The 20876-nt window shown below is 44.9% G+C and overlaps 1 protein-coding gene across 1 annotated transcript in view; it reads left to right on the top strand.

Moving 5' to 3' along the window:
* The window catches only part of TRIM26 (tripartite motif containing 26), a 71185-nt gene that overhangs the window by 23970 nt on the left and 26339 nt on the right, over window positions 1–20876 (top strand). The window contains 1 exon segment of the mRNA XM_053667439.1: window positions 16676–18200. The gene's annotated coding sequence lies outside the window, so the exon portion shown is untranslated.

Genomic DNA, 20876 nt, shown 5'->3' on the forward strand with positions numbered 1-20876 from the left:
AGCCGGTTAAAGTCTACCCTACTTACATTCTCCTCACCCTCAAAGTAATAAAAAGGGGAGGAGATGTTGGGAACCTTACACCTGGCTTCTAGCTAAAAACATTGCGTTGATTACAGGAACCTGTGCGCTCCACAAGCCAATCGGCTACAGGCACATGAGGTGTCCACGAGTACCAGTTGCACCCAAGTAACCAATAAGCGGGCCCTTCTTTGTCTCAGGCTAGCCAATAGCAAGCAACCTAATCTCTCCCTCCTCCCCTATATATATATACCCAGTTCGGAAAAATAAAGTTTGCAGCTTGATCAGAATTTTTTGTCTTGCTGCCATTCTTCGCGCTCTTGTCCCCCCAACCCATTTGTTCTAGGTAGGTGGTCGAGCTCCAGTTGATTGCTCCGCGGGCCAGAGCACAGCTTTGGCTGTAGGTTCCTGCTTTTCATGACTTTGAGTATTTCTTGCCAATCCTTTCTAGCCTGCAAAGTTTCTTTTGAAGAATCAGCTGACAGTCTTATGGAAAACCTGAAGGTAACTAACTGCTTTTCTCTTGATGCTTTTAAGAGTCTCTTTTTATATTTAATCTTTGGCATTTTAATTATGATGTGCCCTGGAGTGGCCCTGTTTGCATCTATCTTGTTTGGGACTCTGTCCTTCCTGGACTTGCATGTCTATTTATTTCACCAAGTTAGGAAAGTTTTCTTTCATTATTTTTCAAATAAATTTCTCATTTCTTGCTTTTTCTCTTCAGCTTCTGTCAGCCCTATGATGTTAATGTTGGAACATTTGAGGTTGTTCCAGAGGCTGCTTACACTATCCTCATTTTTTTAAATTCTTGTTCCGATTGGTTGTTTTTCATTTCTTTATGTTCCAAATAATTCCTTCCCTATCACCCAAGCTGGGTACTTGAGGTGCACCTTCAGGTGGGCTGAGTACACCCTCCTCTTGCAGTTGAGCCTTGATTGCTCTTGGCAGATCAGTGGGAGGAATTTACCCTGGCCAGTCAGCTGCAAGGACTGGCTGTGACCACTGACCACCAACCTCCATGGAGTATCTAAGCTGTACAGGGGTCAGGTTTTGGTGCTCCAGCGTGGCCTGTAGCTGTCCACTGGGTGTGTAGGCTCTGGGGTTTCCTGGGTGGTATAAGCTAAGGTCAGCCCCAGTCCGTGTTCTGCCTCAGGCCTCCCTGCATGAGCTATTGTTATACCCAGCTAGGAAAATTACAGCTAGAGCATTACCCAACCCTAAATCTGCAGTTCCTGGAACAGGGTAATGAACAAACATCCGGGAACAATTGGGTTTAAAATTCTAGCCAAATAAGGTAACTAACCCAGCCCGCCAGAAAGTGCCCGCCAGCAGCAGCAGCACCCACCAATCAGGGACCCTCGCTGTTTTTAAATAAGCCAATAGCTAACTGCCACCTCTGCTTCTGTATGCCTTTGCTTGCTTGCTAGAAAATATAAATACCCAGTAGTCTGTAAGCCAGGCGCGACTTCCATTTTGTAGCTCTGAGTAGCTACGTGACTCCGGTCACAGTTGGGGAAGTTCGCCCCTGCGCAGGAAAATCTTTGGCCATTAAAATTTTTATCAATTCGGTTCCGGACTCCGAGAGTGTATATTTACCCGCCGATCGTCTACAACACTATAAAGCAATCTGGGATGGCTGCTACTTGTGCTGGACTTAGAGATTCCCAGGAGAAGCCAAGCTGTGAACCTAGGCTGGCTGCTGCTAGTGCTGGGCCTGGTGCTACTTAGCAAGAAGTATGAGGGCTGAGGGCTTACTGAGGCTAGCTGTTGCTCGTTTGATAGGATTTAGGAAGTTGTGATGAAGGAGCCAACACCAGCCATTCATATGGAAAAGTCACTGTTAACAGTTTGGGAAGGCCAGTAAGCTAGGTAGAACAGAGTCTCAGGGGACTTGCAGGGCAGGACAAACAGTGTTAGCCAGGTTGATGGTAGTCTCAGATATGGCAACTGCCTCCTGACTCTGTGGCTGTGTGGGGAAAGGGTACAGAAAAGGGACAAGGCCTCTGTCTGGATGAAAGGTGTTCTACAGCTCTTGCCTTGGTGCGAGACACTTCAGTTTCTCCCTGTTTGCCACTGGTGCCTTTCAAGCTGCTATGGTGGTGCTGGAGCTCAGAGAGAATGAGTCTGAGTAAATCTGTGTCTGGGTTCTTTAAGAGGAACTGTTTGGGACTACAGAAGCTTTTTCCACTGACTGAGTCCCCACTGGTTTTTGCAGCCAAAAGTTATGGGGACTTATCTTCCTGACACTGGAACCCTGGGCTGGGGGGGGCCTGTGGTATAGGGCTGTGACCCCTTGCTCCCAAGATATCCCTCCCAAATTTTTATTCACCACACTTGAATGTGGGACCCACCCATTCTACATATCTGCCTCTTTTACCAGTCTAGATGGGTGTGGTTTCTTTAATTCCGTAGTTGTCAGACTTCCATTCAAATTGATTTAATAGTTCTGAGTCATGGCGGTTCTATATTTTAGTTGTAAGTTTGATGTGGTTGTGTGAGGAAGTGAGCCATCTTTACCTATGTCACCATCTTTTATTTATTTATTTTTAAGATTTTATTGATGGGAAGGGAAGGAGAGAGGGAGAGAAATGTCAATGTATGGTTGCCTCTCACGCGTCCCCTGCTGGGAACTGGCCTGCAACCCAGTCATGTACCCTGACTGGGAATTGAACCGCGATCCTTTGGTTCGCAGGCCCACATTCAATCCACTGAGCTACGCCAGCCAGGTCCTATGTCACCGTCTTGACCAGAAGTTCCCTGCCTCTTGTGTATTCTTTTAGTTATTATAGTCTTCATTTCTGACTGTATCTCTTTAATGGTTTCTATGTCCCTTTTCATGCTGTTGAAGTTCTGAATTACATTTCTTGTGCATCCTTATAATCATTGATTTGAATTCTGTATCTAGTAGATTGTTTTTCTCCATTTCATTTGGGTCTTTTTCTGAGGAGTTCTCTTGTTTGGGATGTGTTTCTTCTTCTCCCCACTTTGGCTGCCTCTCTGTATTTGGTTCTGTATATTTGCTACATTTTCCAGTCTTGATAGAATGGTGTTTTTGAGGGGCTCAGTAGTGTAGTTTCTTTGATTACCCAAGTCAGATGCTCTAGCAAATTCCTTTGTGTGGATTATGTGTGCCCTCCTGTTGTAGTTGAGCCTTAATTTCTGTTGGCACATTAATGGGTGTTGACCCTCAGGTTGGCTGACTCTGAGGATCACCCTCAACCATAGTATGAGAGCTGCTGTGGTGAGGGGACACTGACCTCAGCACAGGTACCTGTTGATATCTCCTTTTGGGTTGCATAGCTTGTAGAGCTAATTGGCTGGTGCTTGGTAGTCTGAAGACAGCCATTGAATTTGTTAGTTCTGTGCTTTTGGGAGGGAATCTGGTGCATGTAAATGTCAGACACTGCCTGTGACTGGCCTTGGGCTGCCTGTTAGAAATTGCAAATCGATCCATCATTGGTAGCTGATTTTGCTGGATATCAGTTCATGTGAGAGAGGCCAAGCTCTGAATTGTGGCCAGCTGCCACCAGTACTGAATCTGGAGCAGGTCAGCAAAAGGCCCAAGGTATTCCAAGATCTGCTGCTGCCAGAACAGACCCTATTCCTTCCTTAGGTTAAACCATAGCTGTTCTGGAAACATACCTACTGTCAACCATATACACAGTTGGGCAGGTATTTCATTAGCAAAGATGATTTTTTGGGGGGATGGTGATGCAGACTCCGGCTCTCTGGAGTCTGTGTGTTGTGGATGTGGTACACAAATTCACATGGACTACCCAGTCCTGTGGAGAAAAAGGGATGGCACGTCACTCTCAAGAGGAGAGCACCCTGATCCTTGCCTAGACAGGCTTTTATTGCTTTCCAGTCATGTTACATCAAAGAAGGTGCTCATTATTTCTAGATTTAGTTAAGTGATCATTTCTTACAAATAACAAAAAAAAGAAAAAAGTTGCAAAAGCAAGGGAGTGATAAAAATTATTGATTCGGTTACATTTCATCCTTGGGCATCTTAGCACAGACTTTAGAGAGTTGCTTCAGAGATATACATTAAACATCTGCAGTCTTAACTCAGGGTGAGGGAGTTTTAGCAAAAGCAAGTCTCATAGCAGTGTAGGTACAATGCAAGCCTGATTCCCCATGGGAAAGCCGATCTGCACACCTGGCTCCTGTGTGCTGCCTTGCCTTGATCGGTTTTCCAGATCAATACTGGGCTACATTTGTCCAGGTTGGTCCCTTATAATCCACGCCCCCCCCCCCCTTGTTTTTAGTTAGGGCTGCTACAGAAGCGAGGCCTAGAAAGCTTGCTACTTGCTGGTTTCTCATATGACCCTGGGAAAATAATTTGTAAATGCGGTGATTATACAGAGCATTATTAGAATCAATAAGCAATCGGCAGCTCCAAGGGCCCACACTCTTAGGTTAAGTCCATCGAACCAATTTTGGGGGTTTAATCATTGAGATTATCACAGAGGGTTTGAAAAACCTCTTGCTTGATCAAGCATTGAATGTCCTGTGACTGCTAATGCAATTTTAGCTGCAATTTATCAATTTGTCCTTTTAAATTGGTAGAAGAAGCCTCCTTTAGGTGATGTTCAATATCACTCCAGGAGTACTGGCTGGAATTCTACTTCAGCTTGGAGAATCACAGGTCAGCTGCTGGCAGTCAGTAGTTCACCCTGGTGCTCGCCAATCTAGTCAAGTGCTGATTCAATCGTAGAGAGGCGAGTCAGGATCTCTTGATCAATCTGAGCCTGTTGAAGCATTTCTACAGTAGTATTGGTTAAGAGAACATCAGCAGTATGAGAAGTTTTAACTGAGTCAACGAAGGCAGCAATTGCCATGCGGCAATAGATATGACAACTATAGCAGAGACAATGAATGCAATTAGGGTGCTGATGAACTGTTGGACTCGTAAGGAGGACAGTGCATTGTTAAGCAGTATTATGTTATTAGGGTCCTCCCATTCTCTGGTTACATTAACTGGCACCCATATGTGAGTTTGTCTTCTAAATATGTAAGCCTTAGTGAGGTTTAACTGAGTAACATCGAGATGGGTAAGGCAGCTGGCATATATGGAACCTGCAGGGACAGGCAGAGAATAAACTTTTGCAGATTCATTATAAAAGACCTCAGCTGTCCCTGAAGTTGCTAAAAACAAGTAGGGGTGAATACAAACTGTGACCCAATTCTGTTCTGGAGGGTCAATTTGATAAAAACATCCTTGAACACCTTTAGAGTCACATACAATTCCTTGCATTGTATTAATAAAAGGCAAACCCATTTTCCAGGAATTATAATGCCATGAGCTAGTGTGGTTAGGAGAAACAATTCTGATAATAGCGCCGGACCCTCCCACCACATATTAGTGTGTATGAATAGAGGCAGAGCCAGAACTATTGTTTTATCGGGCTTAGCTTATATTCTCCAGTTAGCTCCCCAGTTCTTCACTACAAAAGAACTTTTGGGGAGATAAGCCATAGTGGCATTTGGTCCTCGGCATACAGATCAGAAGACTGAGTCCTTATGACTAGTGTCTAAGGTACAAGAAGGAACCAGAGGGGGATTGAAAGTATGGTAAATCCCCTCCTGGGTACATTGTAGAATGACCGTAGTTACCATGGAAAGCTGATAGTAATCACCGTACTGCCCTTTGCTTGCAGGGTAAAGTTGCTCCTTTAAAGGAAAGCAAAAAGTATCAGTAACAACAGAAAAACAAACTGGCAAATACTCAGCAACCTAAACCATATTTTTTGGCACTGACATTCAGTGCTTGTTTTCTTCTAGTGGGCCAGTGTCAGCTGGGCCACCTGGTCTGCTAGTTGATTGATTTTCATCTCTGGGTAGCAGAGCTTGATGCCTGTTTTGTTCATGTTAAGGCTTTGCCCTTGTAGCTGGTAAGTAGATAGGACCTGTAGGGATGGAAATATAAGCACACCCTCTTCTCCATGTTAAGAGATCTATAGGGCCCTGCCAAGAGCCATTTCCCAGCGGATCTTTATATAAAACCTGAGGGTAAGGGGCTTTGATTCTTTTGCCTAAAAACACTTCTCAATTGGAGTACAGAGTGATTCATCACAATTTAAAAAATTATAGGTGAACATGGCTAACATAATCAAATTTTGAGGGGGTGGACTCATGACTCCCCGTTTTTTGTTTTTAAGTAGATTTTTAAAGGTATGATGAGCTTGTTTTACAACTGCCTGACTGGTTGGGTTGTAAGGTATTCCTGTTTTATGCTGGATTTTTTTCTGGAGCAATTACTAATCCAGCAGAGGCCACAGAGTTTTTAAGAAAGGAGGTAGTTTTTGCCAGAATATCTTGTGAGGGAGCTGCAATCAGAATGTCATCCATGTAGTGATATATAATAGAATCAGGGAATTGACCTCTTACTGGCTGAGTGGCAGTGTGAAGGAAATGCCGGCAGATAGTTGGGCTGTTAAGCCTTCTCTGAGGCTGAGAGTTATTAATGGCTGGGAGGGAAAATGAAAAACGCTCCCGATCCGTTTCTGCTAAAGGAATTGTAAAGAAACCATCTTTTAGGTCAATAATGAAAAGTGGCCATCTACAAGCTCATTTGGGAATACATGCTGGATTAGGGACTCCTGGCTATATGGGGCTCATGGGCTGGAGGGATTCATCGATTTTTCTGAAATGGTGAATTAGCTTCCATTTGCCAGATTTCTTTGCTACAACAAAAATAGGAGTATTCCAGGGGCTGTTAGAGGGTTCAGTACGATCTGCTTCTAATTGTTGTTTAACTAAGAAGCAGGTCTGTTGAAGTCTCTCTCCTTCAAGTGGCCATTGATCAACCCATGCCAGTGTATTGGAAAGCCAGGTAAGCAGCAGGGGGTTTATAGGAGCAGTAGTCATTCGAGAAAAGGTGGCAGGGAGATTTGCATTCCCCACTGACTGAGGAGATCACGGCCCCAAATGTTAAGGGGCATAGGCAAGATATATGGTTGAATTCTCCCTACCTGATCTTCTGGTCCATAACATTTAAGAGACCATACGCTGACTCGTGGTTGAGAGACTCCCCCAATGCCTGTGACAGGCGTTCCGCTGTCCGTTAAAGGCCACTCTAGAGGCCAAAATTGCTTCAAGTTAACGGAGATGTCAGCTCCCGTATCTATGAAACTATGAAAAGTTTTATCTTTTATTTTTACTTATAAAATTGGTTTATTTAATTTGATTCTGTCCAAAAAACTGATTGATTGTCTGTACTGCCGAAGCTTCCTTCTCCCCTCATTGTATTTTGAATCTTTGAGACTACGTAGGAGAGTAGAAGTAGCTGGGCAATGCACCTTTGGGCAAGAATACTATGATAGCCAGATGCTTTAAGCATAATTTAAATTTCCCCTTGATAGTCTGAGTCATGACTCCTGTCTGAACAAAAATGACTTTCATAGTAATATTGGATCTCCCTAAAATTAGACCAACTGTTCCTGGGGGGAGAGGTCCCTAGACACCAGTGGGAGCTATAATCACTTGATGCTGTTCCTTTAAGATGAGCTCATTGGTGGTGACCAAGTCCAGCCCTGTGCTTCCATGGGTAGCTGCAGGAAGGTTGGAAACTGTGCATTTCTCTGCATTCTCTGATATTGATTGCTGTTCTGAAAGCTCTGGTTGGGGCTGGGGGCGCTGGAGCAGGCACCCCCCCTGGAAGTTTCCCTGAATGAGCTGGTCTTTTTTTTTCAAATTTAGAGTGGCATTCCTTTGCCCAGTGTTTGCCTTTGTCACAGCGTGGACAGTTCTTTAGGGGAAGCTTGTAATTACCTTTTCCCCCTCCCAGTGTATACAAACAGTCCTTGGGCAGGTGACCAGGCTTTCCACAATTGTAACATTTGGGATCCCCTTTAATTGCAGCAGCTAAGAGAGAGGCCTTATGCTGCTCTGTGCCAACATCTTGGCAAGCCTTGATAAACTCACTGATGTCTTCCGTGGTAGCTTGCAGGGGTCCTATAATGGCTCTGCAGTCCTTCTTAGCTTTTTCATAAGCTAGCTGGTACAGAAGAACTTTGGCTGCTCTGTCATTATCTATTTGCCTTTCAATAGCTTCTTGGAGGCGATCAATAAAGTCAGTGTATGCCTCTGTAGCACCCTGATGGATATTGGCGAAAGAAAAAGTTTCCCTGGTCTGAGCATTAGGCACAGCTATCATGGCTCTGAGAGCAACCTGAGCACTCTGACTATAAGCATGAGGGTCAAGCCTGGCTTGATTTGCAGTGGTAGCAAAATCACCAGATCCAAGCAGCGTAGGGAGGGTGACAGGATTATTTATTCGTGCATTTTCAGCTGCTTGGGTGCTGGCCCTTTGAGAGTATTCTGAATGCCAGACAGTAAATTGAGCAGGAGTCAAAACAGTTCTGGCGAGGGCAATCCAGTCACAAGGGGCCATTTTATAACTGTCAGTAATGGCTTGAAATAACCCATTAGTAAAAGGGGACTGAAGCCTATTTTCTTTAATGCTTTTCTTTAAATCTCTATAAAGAGAAAAGGGAACGGGCTCATGGACATTTCTTTGACCCTTCATTATAGTGGGGGAAGACGAAAGGGCATCTAAATCCCCAGGTTCTGCTGCCTGCCGAAGGCACTGCTACATATATCTGATAGGATATCTGTCTGTGTTTTCGTGTTTTCTTGCTTTCTTGGTGGTGTTGCACCCTATGAGGAGGAACACTTCCGACAAAGAGTGATGACTATACAGCAGATCCTCCTGCGGGACAGTAGGCAGGACTTCCGTGGCCTATTCTCCTGTTACATTATATATGACTTCCTCCTTTGAACTGGACTCCTTATCCTTTTCTATGACTAACTCTGGTTTTTTAGCCCATATAGGCATGACAGTAGTTCTGACTAGTCCCCAAGGTAATAAGTTTTGAGCTCTGATTGAAACACCACTGTTTTGTAAAGAGTTTAGCTTGTCTCCTGCCTTTTCCCAAATCTCAATATCTAAGGTTCCCTTATCAGGAAAAGCATGGTAATATTTCTTTATTGTTTATAAAAGCAGAATAAGATGCTATTTCTTCACTGTACATCCTGCTCCCCGGAGGAGCTGCTGTAACACATGCAGGTACTTCCTGCTCTTTAGATAAACCAGAGCCCGTTCTTGTTATTAAAGGGTCCCTTTTTACTTTCGATTTTGTCTTTTCAAACTCTGCCTCTTGAGCTGAATTCTAGCTAGCTAGGTGTTGGAGGATATAGTGTAGTGGGTCAAAAATGTGCTGTTGGTGAAAGGCTGTCAGGGAGGGCTGCTGAATATTCTGGGTACCTTAACCCCGCTTATGGGTCTCAGGTTCTCCCCCAAGTGTAAAACACTGCAAGGGGGGCTGGAAGTGCTAAGCGACCAACTTTTATATTGCGCTGCCCTGGATGAGCCAAGGGTTAAATTACTGTGATTGGAATTCCCTGTGAGGCACCTGCACATCTTGGGGATTGACCCCAGACACCTCTGCAAGGCCCCTACTCACGTAGGAACGCCTGACATCTCAAGCCAGAGGGAGGAATGCCTCTTATTCCTCCCTTGTAAGTGGAGGAGCTCAGCAAGAAGCTGAAACACTCATAAATAACCCTGTAACCAACACTGAATTCTAAAAGCAATCTTTGGAGTCTAGTTGAAACCGAAACACTCATTTACTATCTGCTTTTCCATTTACAGGCAGGCAGAGGGAAAAGGCAAAATCAAAAGGGCTGCGAGAAGCACCTTTTAAAGAAACAATGCACTGAGGCACTTGTATTATTAAAGCTAATTGAAATGAAAATTCATTGCTCTCTCTCCCAAGCCTAAAACCTGATTGAGGATTGTGCCATGGGGATGAGCTTGTGAGTGTTTTTACAGTGTGCCTCTCATTGTGTGGACTTTTGTTTGCAGTTGGCAGGAAACCTAGTGCTCTGTCCTGGTTCACGTCCAACTTAGCTTTTCACAGGTGACTTTCAGCGGCGGGTGCCCTTGTGGCTCTTAACTACCAGTGTTGTCGGCCCTTACTTGGGCTGGTGCATGCATACTTCAACCAAGTTGGTGTGTTGTCTACAACAACGGCTTGTAGCCTCTGGGTCCCTGGTCGGGCGCCAGATGATATAGACTCTGGCCCTCTGGAGTCTGTGTGGATGTGGTACACAAATTCACATGGACTACCCAGTCCTGTGGAGAAAAAGGGATGGCACATCACTCTCAAGAGGAGAGCACTCTGATCCTTGCCTGGACAGGCTTTTATTGCTTTCCAGTCATGTTACATCAAAGAAGGTGCTCATTATTTCTAGATTTAGTTAAGTGATCATTTCTTACAAATAACAAAAAAAGAAAAAAGTTGCAAAAGCAAGGGAATGATAAAAATGATTGATTCGGTTACATTTCATCCTTGGGCATCTTAGCACAGACTTTAGAGAGTTGCTTCAGAGATATACATTAAACATCTGCAGTCTTAACTCAGGGTGAGGGAGTTTTAGCAAAAGCAAGTCTCATAGCAGTGTAGGTACAATGCAGGCCTGATTCCCCATGGGAAAGCCGATCTGCACACCTGGCTCCTGTGTGCTGCCTTGCCTTGATCGGTTTTCCAGATCAATACTGGGCTATATTTGCCATTGCCATGCTGATCGGTTCCCTATAGGAGGGATGAAGCATATCAATCTGGTAATTGTAGTTATGGCAGGCTACATGGGTGTCATGAGAGCAAAAAGAAGGAAGTTCCTTTTCAGATGGGAAGAAGATGTGTATGAGAAGTGTTGTTACAACCACGGAGCTATGTTTTAAATAGGGTTGTTCCTGTAGGGCTTTCTGATGACATCGCATATGAAAGCTCCTCCCATAGGCCCTCCTGATTCCTGTCATAGTTAAAGTCTATTATAAATTTTCACAGTACTAAATCTTTTTGCTTCATTTAAGATCCTGATTCCCAGTATGAGTAATTATATCATACCCTTTGACCTAGTCAACACTTATTCAGTGTTTCTAAGACTTTGGAAGTATTCTCACTTAATTTTCACAATAGTTCTATGAAGTTGATATAATTATCATCTCTATTTTGCAGTGAAAATACCTGTGACACACAGAGGCTTAGCAACTGTCCAAAACCACACAGAAGTGGTAGAGTGGAGGATTCCAGCCCATGTCAAATCTAGCGGAGACCTGACTCCAAAGCCAACTTCCTAACCAGCACATATACTGCTCTGGGCTCCATCTGGTACAAATATCGGTCTGGAGAGCTAGAGGAAGGAATTTTGGCTCTGCTCTCAGAATCTTGGGGGCTAGTGCATCTGAGCCCCGAGTAGCTACAGGGATTACCACTGTGTGCTGCAATAGAACTTCCTGTGACTACAGAGCTTTTGTTAGGTTGGAGTTGCTTAAGAAACCAGACAGATGCAGCTCCCTAGCGAGCTAGGGAGCAGGGTTTATTAGCGGGGAATAAGAGGGAAAAGTGGAGCCAACCTAGGGAGGTTGGGGAGCTAACCAAGGGAGGTTAAGACTTGCTTGGTTGTTCTTAGGGCAGGGTTTTTAAGCACAAAAAACCACAAAGGGTAACTGGTTGGGGTGTCAGAGTCTGATTGGCTAGAGCTGGTTGCTGGGTGCCATTTCTGCTGAGCATTCTTATTTAAAAAAAATTTTTTTTATTTTATTGATTATGCCATTACAGCTGTTCTATTTCCCCCCTTCATTCCCCTTCACCCTGCCCCTCCTGCACCACGTGTCTCAAGTTCTTTAGATTCTATATTTCCCATGCTATTCTTGCCCCCCCATCTATTTTCTATCTACTGTCTATGCTACTTATTTTCTGTACCTTCTCCCCCCTCTCCTCCGCCCACTCCCCTGTTGCTAACCCTCCTTGAGATCTTCATTTCTATGTTTCCACTCCTGATCTAGCTGTCCTTTTAGTTTGCTTTTGTTTTAGGTGTGGTTGTTAATAACTGTGAGTTTGTTGTCCTTTCACTGTTCATGTTTCTTTAACTTCTTTTTCTTCGATAAGTCCCTTTAACATTTCATATAATAAGGGCTTGGTGATGATGAACTCCTTGAATTTGATCTTATCTGAGAAGCACCTTATCTGTCCTTCCATTCTAAATGAAAGTTTTGCTGGATAGAGCAATCTTGGATTGTAGGTCTTTGGATTTCATGACTTGGAATACCTCTTTGCAGCCCCTTCTTGCCTGTAAGGTCTCTTTTGAGAAATCTGCTGACAGTCTGATGGGGACTCCTTTGTAGGTGACTGTCCCCTTAGCTCTTGCTGCTTCTAGGATTCTCTCCTTCATTTTAATCTTGGCTAATGTAATGCTGATGTGCCTTGGTGTGTTCCTTCTTGGGTCCAACTTCTTTGGGACTCTCTGAGCTTCCTGGATTTCCTGGAAGTCTATTTCCTTTGCCAGATTGGGGAAATTCTCCTTTATTATTTGTTCAAATAAGTTTTCCACTGGTGGCTGTGCCTTTCCCCCTTCTGGTACCCCAATAAGTCGGATGTTGGAGCGTTTAAAGATGTCCTAGAGGTTCCTAAGTCTCTCCTGATTTTTTTGAATTCTTGTTTCTTCATTTTTCCTATTTGGTAATTTTTTTCTTCCTTCTGGTTCACTCCCTTGATTTGAGTCCCAGTTTCCTTTCCATCACTATTGGTTTCCTGTGCAATTCCCTTCATTTCAATTAGTTTAGCCTTCACGTGTTCCTCTAATTTGTGACTAAAATCAACCAGTTTTGTGAGCATCCTGATCACCAGTGTTTTGAACTGTACATCTGAAAGTTTTGCTATTTCTTCATCACTTAGAGTTATGGGCTCTGGGGCTTTGAGATCTTCTTGAGCCATTTTTGGTCTGTTCACGCCCATTAATTATGAGGAGGGGAGCCTTAGTTGTTCACCAGGGTAGGGTCACTCAGGTTGCTGGGTTGTGATGATGTATGTGGGGGTGGGGTCAGAGTGGGAAATGGCGGCCCCCTCTGCTGCCTCTCACCTCTGGGGCCTGCTGGGCCCTGTCTCACCACCCACTCCCTCACTGGTCTATCTGCACACAAATGCGCAGTCCACAGTCAACCCGCTGCCCTGCGCCCTCGCTGGGTCCGCAGGTCACTCACTGGGCCCCTCACTGGGTTGCTCACTGGGTCTGCCCGTTGCAACCCCACACCTGGGATCCTTGCACCTGAGTCTTTCTGACCGAGTTTTCCTGTGCAACCCCGCTCCACCAGCTGCTGGCTTTGTCCCTCTTACCAATCAGGCTGAAGAATTTGTTGTTACAGACTTCCAAAAAGTTCAGTTTTCTGTGTTCTGGCTGTGTTTTCTGTTGCTAATATTTTGTTGTCTCTAAACTTGGTTGTGTGAGAAAGCACGGTGTCTCTACCTATGCCTCCATCTTGGCAGAAGTCCCTGCTGACCATTATTCTTGATACATCTTGTCAGGCTCAAGTTAAAGTTGCATCCTGTTATGCTGGAGAGGCTGACCCCAGACCCCAGTCTTAGCCGGGTATCGTTTGTCCTGGGTATGGTCGGCAGGCAGTTTCCCAGGCAGGCATTTTCCCAGGCTACAGTTTCCCATGGTACAGTGTTCCTGCCTGGTGATTTTCCATTTCTCCCAGGCCTGCCTTAGTCTGTCAGTTTTGGAGTCCCCATTTCCAGGGCCCTTACTTGGACTTGAGAAACTGCATCAGTCAAGGTGTAGTGTTGAGGCAGGATAGAAAGAAGTTATGGGAAAATCCCAACAAGTAGAATGAAGAAGTAGGAGCATCATAGGCTGATAAGCTCCTAGGTCCCCCACCAGAACCCACACCTCCAAGCACGATCAAAGGGAAACCATTTATGTCAGGAAAACCCTGCAATGGTTGCAGAAGTCAACAACAGGAACTAGCTAAAGCCAGATCAGTCATTCCAACGTGGAGGAAAAAATAACCAGAAAGTGACCTCAGAGCTCCTTATACCATCATGATGAAAACCAACACTGGAGGGGGATAAAGGGCACCGGAGGGAGATGAATGCATGATACTTCTGGAAGGGACCATTAAAGGGATAATTGGACCCCTCCCAACCCAAAGATGGAGACTGAATTTGGTACCACAAACTTAAAGACCAGAAATCCTAAAATTCTGAGAACTGAACGACTGGGGTGCAGCTCACTCACCAGTTCTATTGAATCCAATTGGATGCACACTTAGCTTTTTCACATCCGTGCCCTGTGAGACTTGCAACCAAGGGATAACGGGCAGTGTCAGCCAGTCCCAGGCTAAACTTCTGATCTTGTCTCCACAAACTTATTTCCTAGCCTCTTTCTTTTTCTCTACCTAAATAAAACTTGCTTTTGTTCTCACTGTGACTCATTCTTAAAACATTTGCAGGGCAAGTCAAGAGCCTGGAGGTCGCCTGACACACACAAGGTCCTGGAGTGTGTCAGAGCAGGGCCAGATCTTGGCATGGAACCAGTCCAGTAACACTGTGGAGGGAGTTCCAGAAATTTTCTAGAAGAGCTCATTTATTTAACATACATTTTTTGACAGCCAGGTGCACAGAAAGCAGGCAATGTAGTCTCTATTCTCACATGGTTTACATTGCGGGGGGGGGCATGAAATAAACACATTAATAGAGAAATGAACAAGATTCTTTCAAATGATAACAAATGAATACAAAAAGTGAAACAATAGTACTTTATGGGGAACTGATTTAGAGGAGAGTGGAAGAAGCCCTAACTGAGATGCTAGTGGAACAAGACAGAGTTACCAGACCGGAGACCAGCTGAGAGCAGGTCTGCCTCAGGTGGACTGGTGGTGGGTGGGTTCTTGAGTTGGTGCGGGAAAGATTTCACAATACAAGTCCAAATGATTTTGAGAGTATGTTTATTAAAGCTGGGGACAGTGAAACAAAGAGGGGTTTAGGATAGGAGAAGCAACAGGAGAGAACCTAGGTGGGAATGCTTTGTCTCTCTAGAACTATTATAGGAAAGAAATGAGCTGAGGCTAAGCTGCTTTGGTTCACTGGGAAGTCAGAGAAAGGGGGGACTTGGAGAGAGATTCAGGGGGTTAGCCCAGGACAAGCTGATGCAGTCACTGGCAAGCATTGTGGCTGAGACAAGATGAATTCACATGGACTACTGAGTACTGTGGAGAAAAAAGGATGGCATGACCACTCTCAAGGGGAGAGTGAGTGCACTGACCCTTACCTTGACAAGCTTTTATTGGCTTTAATTTGCATAAGAATACAGGTCATATATGGAAGCTCATCAATCATTGTCAGGCAGTAATGATCAAATAGATAACATTCAGAGAACTCTGAGGGCTTATTTTGAGTCAGGGTCAGATAGCTAAAGGGCCATAAAAAAGTTTGTTTGGGGGAAACAAACTCATTTAATGCTTGGAACCTTATCATTTAAACTGAGGGTATTAGCAAAGCAGGTTTCACAGGATTTCATACATTCTTTCTTTGGCCTGATTGCCCCCCGGGGAATCCACCCTTTCCAGCACAGGGCCACACTCATCTCCCATATTGTTTCAGGCTTAGGTCAAGCAGGGGAAGTAAGGCAGCCAAGAGATTAGGAGACGTTTTGCAGACAGAATGAGGACTCAGGCTATGTCAAAGCTGAGGGGTGAGGGTCTATCACTCCCTTTCTCCATAGCACCCAAGTCCTTCCCTGAGGGCTCCCTCATGACCATGCCTGTCTTAGGTCATCCCTCCCTTGAGGAATCTTACCCATCATTGGCTAATCGGCCATGCACTGGGGGCCAAGCAGGGTGAAGTGGGCAGAGGTGGTGCTCCTGTGATGGATATATAAGCTTCGTCTCCTTAGTGGCTCAGGGTCTCAAGGTCTCTCACTCATCCTTATCCTTAGGGGGCTACAGTTTCTGAAACCAGGCAGGGCGGTTCCCAACATCAAGCTGCTGCTGCTCATTGCTCCCTTGGTTGCAAGTTTTGTGGGGACCCTTAAGAGTTTAAGGAGATTCACACCTGAAAGGAAAGAATGGTGTGGGCATGCTCCAGAGAGGCAGAGTGAGTTCTGGGACCTTCATTTTTTGAGGGTTTTTAAAGTCTGTGAGTTTAGGGGATGTTTTAGAGGAGGATCTCAATAGAATATCCACCATCCTTATGTTGATGTGCCAAAATGAGATTTACTCCCTTTAACTGCATCTGTTCTTGGATGCGGTTGTCACAAATGGCACTAATTGGATTTCTGCCATCTCCCAGAGTAGAGTGAGTTAAAGTACTTACTTTCTAGTTGGGGAGAAGTGTAAACCACTACTCCTAAGTGTCTTTGGTTAAGGAAGATAGGATTTCGAGATTTAGTAGATGACTGTAGACTCCTTGGCTGTTTACCTATCTGTCTCAGTTTCCCTATTCCACTTGTCCATGTTGAATCAGTAAACTGATTCAACATGACTGACAAGAAGGCACAGCCATTGCAAGGGTCTAGGACAGAGTGTTTCAAGACCAGAAGAGTTGAAGCACAGGGTTTGAGGAGGGGTGACAACAGGGAGGTCAGCCAGCTAAGCAAGGCAGTCATGTCAACCCCTCAGGCCCTGCACAAGTGTTTGGTCTCTTTAAAGTGGGCTGGGAAGAGAGAATTTTAAGTAAGGAAAGAGACCTCTACTGCTGAAGGATGTACAGCATGGCCTGTGGGTGGGGTAGGTACTACTAGAGGCTGGGAGAAAACAGATTAGTAGCAGAACGTCATTTAAGGGGCATATTAAACATGCTTTCTTCCACAGTACCAAGTGGAGGAGCAGGAAGCTTGTAGAATCTCGGGGGTGCTAACACAACATCCAGACCCCAGGCTGCCATACTCCTGCGAATAGGGTGAGGTCCAAATCTTTCCTGCCTAAAGAGGGACTGTGAGAGTTACACCCTGGACAAGAGAGTTAAGACTATAGGGCCGGGGTAAAGACCAGGGTGTAAAACATGGCCATGGGTTTCTTCTGATTACCTCACCCTCTTTACCATCATACAGTAAGCACTGAGTATTCACTTCAAATTCCTCTGCCCCTGTGGGGGAGGAGTGGAAGCCAGGTGGGGTTTAGGTGAGCCCATCCAGTTACAAAGAGACCCCCCCCAGCCCCAATATGTGCAATTTACCTCCTTAACCCCACGTAGGAGAGTGACATCAGCCAGAAGGTGGATCTCCCCTCCAATAACCTAGAGGCTGGGAACTGGCAGAGCGGACAACCTTCACCTCCTCTTCCCCCAGCTCAGCGAAGAGGGTAAACACTGAGAGCCCTGCCAGCCTGGGGAGATGCGGGTATTTTAATGCGGCGGTGCCTGGAACACAGCAACGGCTGCCAAGGGGATTGTATGCCACCTGACTGCATGCAGTGGCTGCAAGCAAAGAAGGAAGAGAACGCAGGTTGGCCAGCCGTGGAACTTCTGTATGGTTACTTTTATTCCAGGGGCTTTGGGGATGCAGGAGCCTCCGGAAACCTTCCCTAGAACCCTGGGAACCAGAGTCCCGGCCTGCTTTGCAGGTTCGGCGATCTCTGAATGCCGAGCTGAGAAGGCATCTCTCCCACTAAGCCATACTCAGGCCCCTAAGTTGTTGGAACCTCAGTTTTCCTTCTTTCCAATGGGGACATTAATGTGGGCCTGGTTTAAGGATTGTTTACGTAAAGCCCCTTACTCATCGTAGGTGCTTCAGAAATGATGATTTTTGCAAATAGTCCACTGAGAATATTTGCTTGCTAAGATCCTGCTTACACTGGGAAGCAAATTTAGGCCATGTAGGGGCAGGGAGTCCTATTTTATGGAGCATCTGGGGGGCACCACTTAGCCACAAAGCGTAGTCCATCGACCCTGATGGGGGGGGCGGTGTGGAGAATTGGGAGGTGCAGGGTCACGGCCAGAGGAAAGGAGGCTCTGGTATCCCAGAGTCCCACAAAAGGGCTCATTAGGCCTCAAAACTTGACTTTTCTACGTGGTAACATTGTGGCTCGCGACTGTGGCTCGGACTGGGATTCCGGCTGTGAGAAAGCCTGATTTCGGTTTCCTTTTCTCGAGCTTGCTGTCCCACCCCTGGCAATGGCCGAGAGACTTGCTGAATGATCAGTAACGTAGAAGAGTCTGAGGTTCCCATTGGCAGGCGGAGTTCAGCAGGGGCCAATCCAGGCGCTGGTCCGGCAGAAATCTCTGGAAGGCTCAGAAGAACTGGAAGGTTACTGGGAGGTTACCCTCACAACTCGGGTCCAACCACCTTGGGAGACAATGTAGGCCAGCCTTGGACTCGCCGCACGGAGCTCTGCACCGGTGAGTAGGGGTGTAGGATGAGAAACGCAGCAAAGCAGCCGTTACTTGCGCGCCGGGTCAGGAAGGCTCGGGAGAGGGTGAGGTCTGCTGCGTCCTCCCAGCCTAACCTGCCTGCGTGTCTTCATTGCTGTCAAGTGCCTAACGCAGACTCCTTGTAGCCAGAGCCAGAAGAAAGCAGAGCCAGAAGAAAGCTTGGTTGCTTGGAGCCAAGCAGATCGTCTGTCCCTCACCATGACCACAGTTATGTTTCCTTTCATTTCCCTTTTCCCCTCCTTTTGGTCTGAATAAACTGGTTTAGTCACATGTACTTGGAGCTATGTATCTCCTCCCTCTTTCAGCCTATTAGCACATTAGTATTTTTCCTAACGTTTTTTTCCTCCCAATTTTGGAGCAGATGGGTGGCAAACACTTCCAAATTCTCAATACATTTCAGTTTTGATACCACAACAATTTGTCTTTCTTCAGATGATGGTAGAAGGACAGTCAGTCCTTCATACATGCAACAAATATCAGGGCCCCTGTGGAGCCTTCTGTTTAACTGTTAGTCAAATTCATAATCCCTGGAATGTATTTCCCCAAGTTTAATCAGTTTTTTAAAAAGTAGACTTTATTTTTTAGAACAGTTGTAGATTTACAGAAAAATTGTGTGGCGAGTACAGTGTCCCCTTATACCCGAAATCTTTCCCCCTTTTATTAACATCTTACATTATAGCAGGGCACAAATGTTACAATTAATGAACCAATATTGGTACATTATTATTGACTAAAGTCCATAATATTCAAGTTTCCTTAGTTTTTACTTAAGTACTTTTTCTGTTCCAGAATCCCATCTAGGATACCACATCACATTTAATTCTCACTTCTCCTTATGCTCCTCTTGGCTGTGGCAGTTTCACAGACTTTCCTTGTTTTTGATGACCTTGGCAGTTTTGAGGAATACTGGTCATGTATATTATAGGATGCTCCTCTACTGGAATTTGTCTGTTTTTCTCCTAAGAGTAGGCTTATGGGTTATTGGCATCCCAGAGCTAATAGGTACTTTGTCATTTTCATCACTTCACATTTTATCAAAGGTACAAATTATCAGCTTAATTTATGACTTGATGGTTATCTTGACCACTTGGCTGAGATACTGATTGTCAGGTTTGTCTGTGAAGTTACTCCATGTTCTCCACCCTCCCCCACCCCCATATTATACTCTTTGGAAAATAGTCTAACTATGTCCAGTAGTCCAATAGCCCATACCTAAGGCGTGGAAAGTATATTTCCCCTTCTTAAGGGCATGTATGGTCATTATTATTTGAAGTTCTTTTGCATTGGAAATTTGTCTCTATCTTCTGCTATATTAACTTATTCAAGGAAGGACTTCAGAAATGAGGGGGCATACCTGATGAGCTGGGACTGAGAAAAGAACATGTACAAGGACAAGGCGTGGGGATCGAGGGCTGTGAGGGAGGGCCTGTGTTCCTGGTTCACTGTATGTAGCAAGCGGGTTGTAGGCTGGATGATTAACTGGGGGGCCAGATGATGAGGAGCCTGTGTGCTCTGCTGTGCAGCTTTGAGCTCATGAAGGAGTTTTGAAGCACTAGAGTAATGCAGTGAGACCTGTGTGTTACCTAACCCTGGCAGCACATTTCACCAAATCTAAGATGCCATCAATTATTTAATATCTTGCCAAACTATGACATGCCATTGATCACACTGATTTCAGAGATGGATAATGTAACATAGATATCAAATTTGATGAAAAATGGCAACTCCATGTCTCATGGCTTAGATCAGACATGGAGTTGTCAGACTCATTTTTGCCAGGGGCCACATCAGCCTCGAGGTTGCCTTCAAAGGGCTGAAATAATTTTAGGATTGTATAAATGTAACTACTCCTTAATTGTTAAGGAGTTGAAATTACATTTGGTCCTTTGACCAAGTGTAATTAGATCCTTCCTTCATGGAGTGAATGGTTAGACTAGTGCCAACTCACCTGTGCTGAGTTCACTGACTCCGTTTATGATCTTGAGAAAACTAATTTGATAGAACTGGCTTTTTTTTTTTTGCTTGATAGCCAAATTGTCAAACATCAGAACAATAAAACATTGTACCTGACTCAAAGATTTTGGCTATGTTTAGTGTACTCTGATTGTACTCAATAATAACACTGACTTTATGTTGTTCATTAAATATGCCTGTGCACTTGTCAGACCTTTATTTCAGTTTGTCCTGTTGTGATAGAAAAACTCAGTCCAACACTTACTAACATTTACCAGTTTATTTAAAGATATGATAAGGATTCAGATGAACAGCCAGATGAAGGGTTATATAGGGGAAGGTCTAGGAGGATCCTGAGTATAGGAGCTTTTGTCCCTGTGAAGTTGGAGTGCATCATATTCCCTCTTTAGATGTGTGCACCCACCTGAAAGCTCCCTGAACCCTGTACGATGGGGAGTTTAAGGAGGCTTAAGGAGGCATGATTGATTATAACTTCATTTATAGTCCCTTTCCCTTTGTTGAAATAGGGAGATGGGGCTGAAAATTCCAAGCTTCTAATCATAGCTTGGTCTTTTTAAAAAAAAAGTCCTCACCTGAGGACATGTTTTCCTGTTACTGTTTAGAGAGAGAGGAAGCGAGAGGGAGAGAGAGAGAAACATCAATGAGAGAGAAATATTAATCAGTTGTACC

This window comes from Artibeus jamaicensis, unplaced genomic scaffold (assembly GCF_021234435.1).
Source record: "Artibeus jamaicensis isolate MK-2021 breed Jamaican fruit bat unplaced genomic scaffold, CSHL_Jam_final contig_469, whole genome shotgun sequence".
In the NCBI taxonomy this organism is placed as follows: Eukaryota; Metazoa; Chordata; class Mammalia; order Chiroptera; family Phyllostomidae; genus Artibeus; species Artibeus jamaicensis.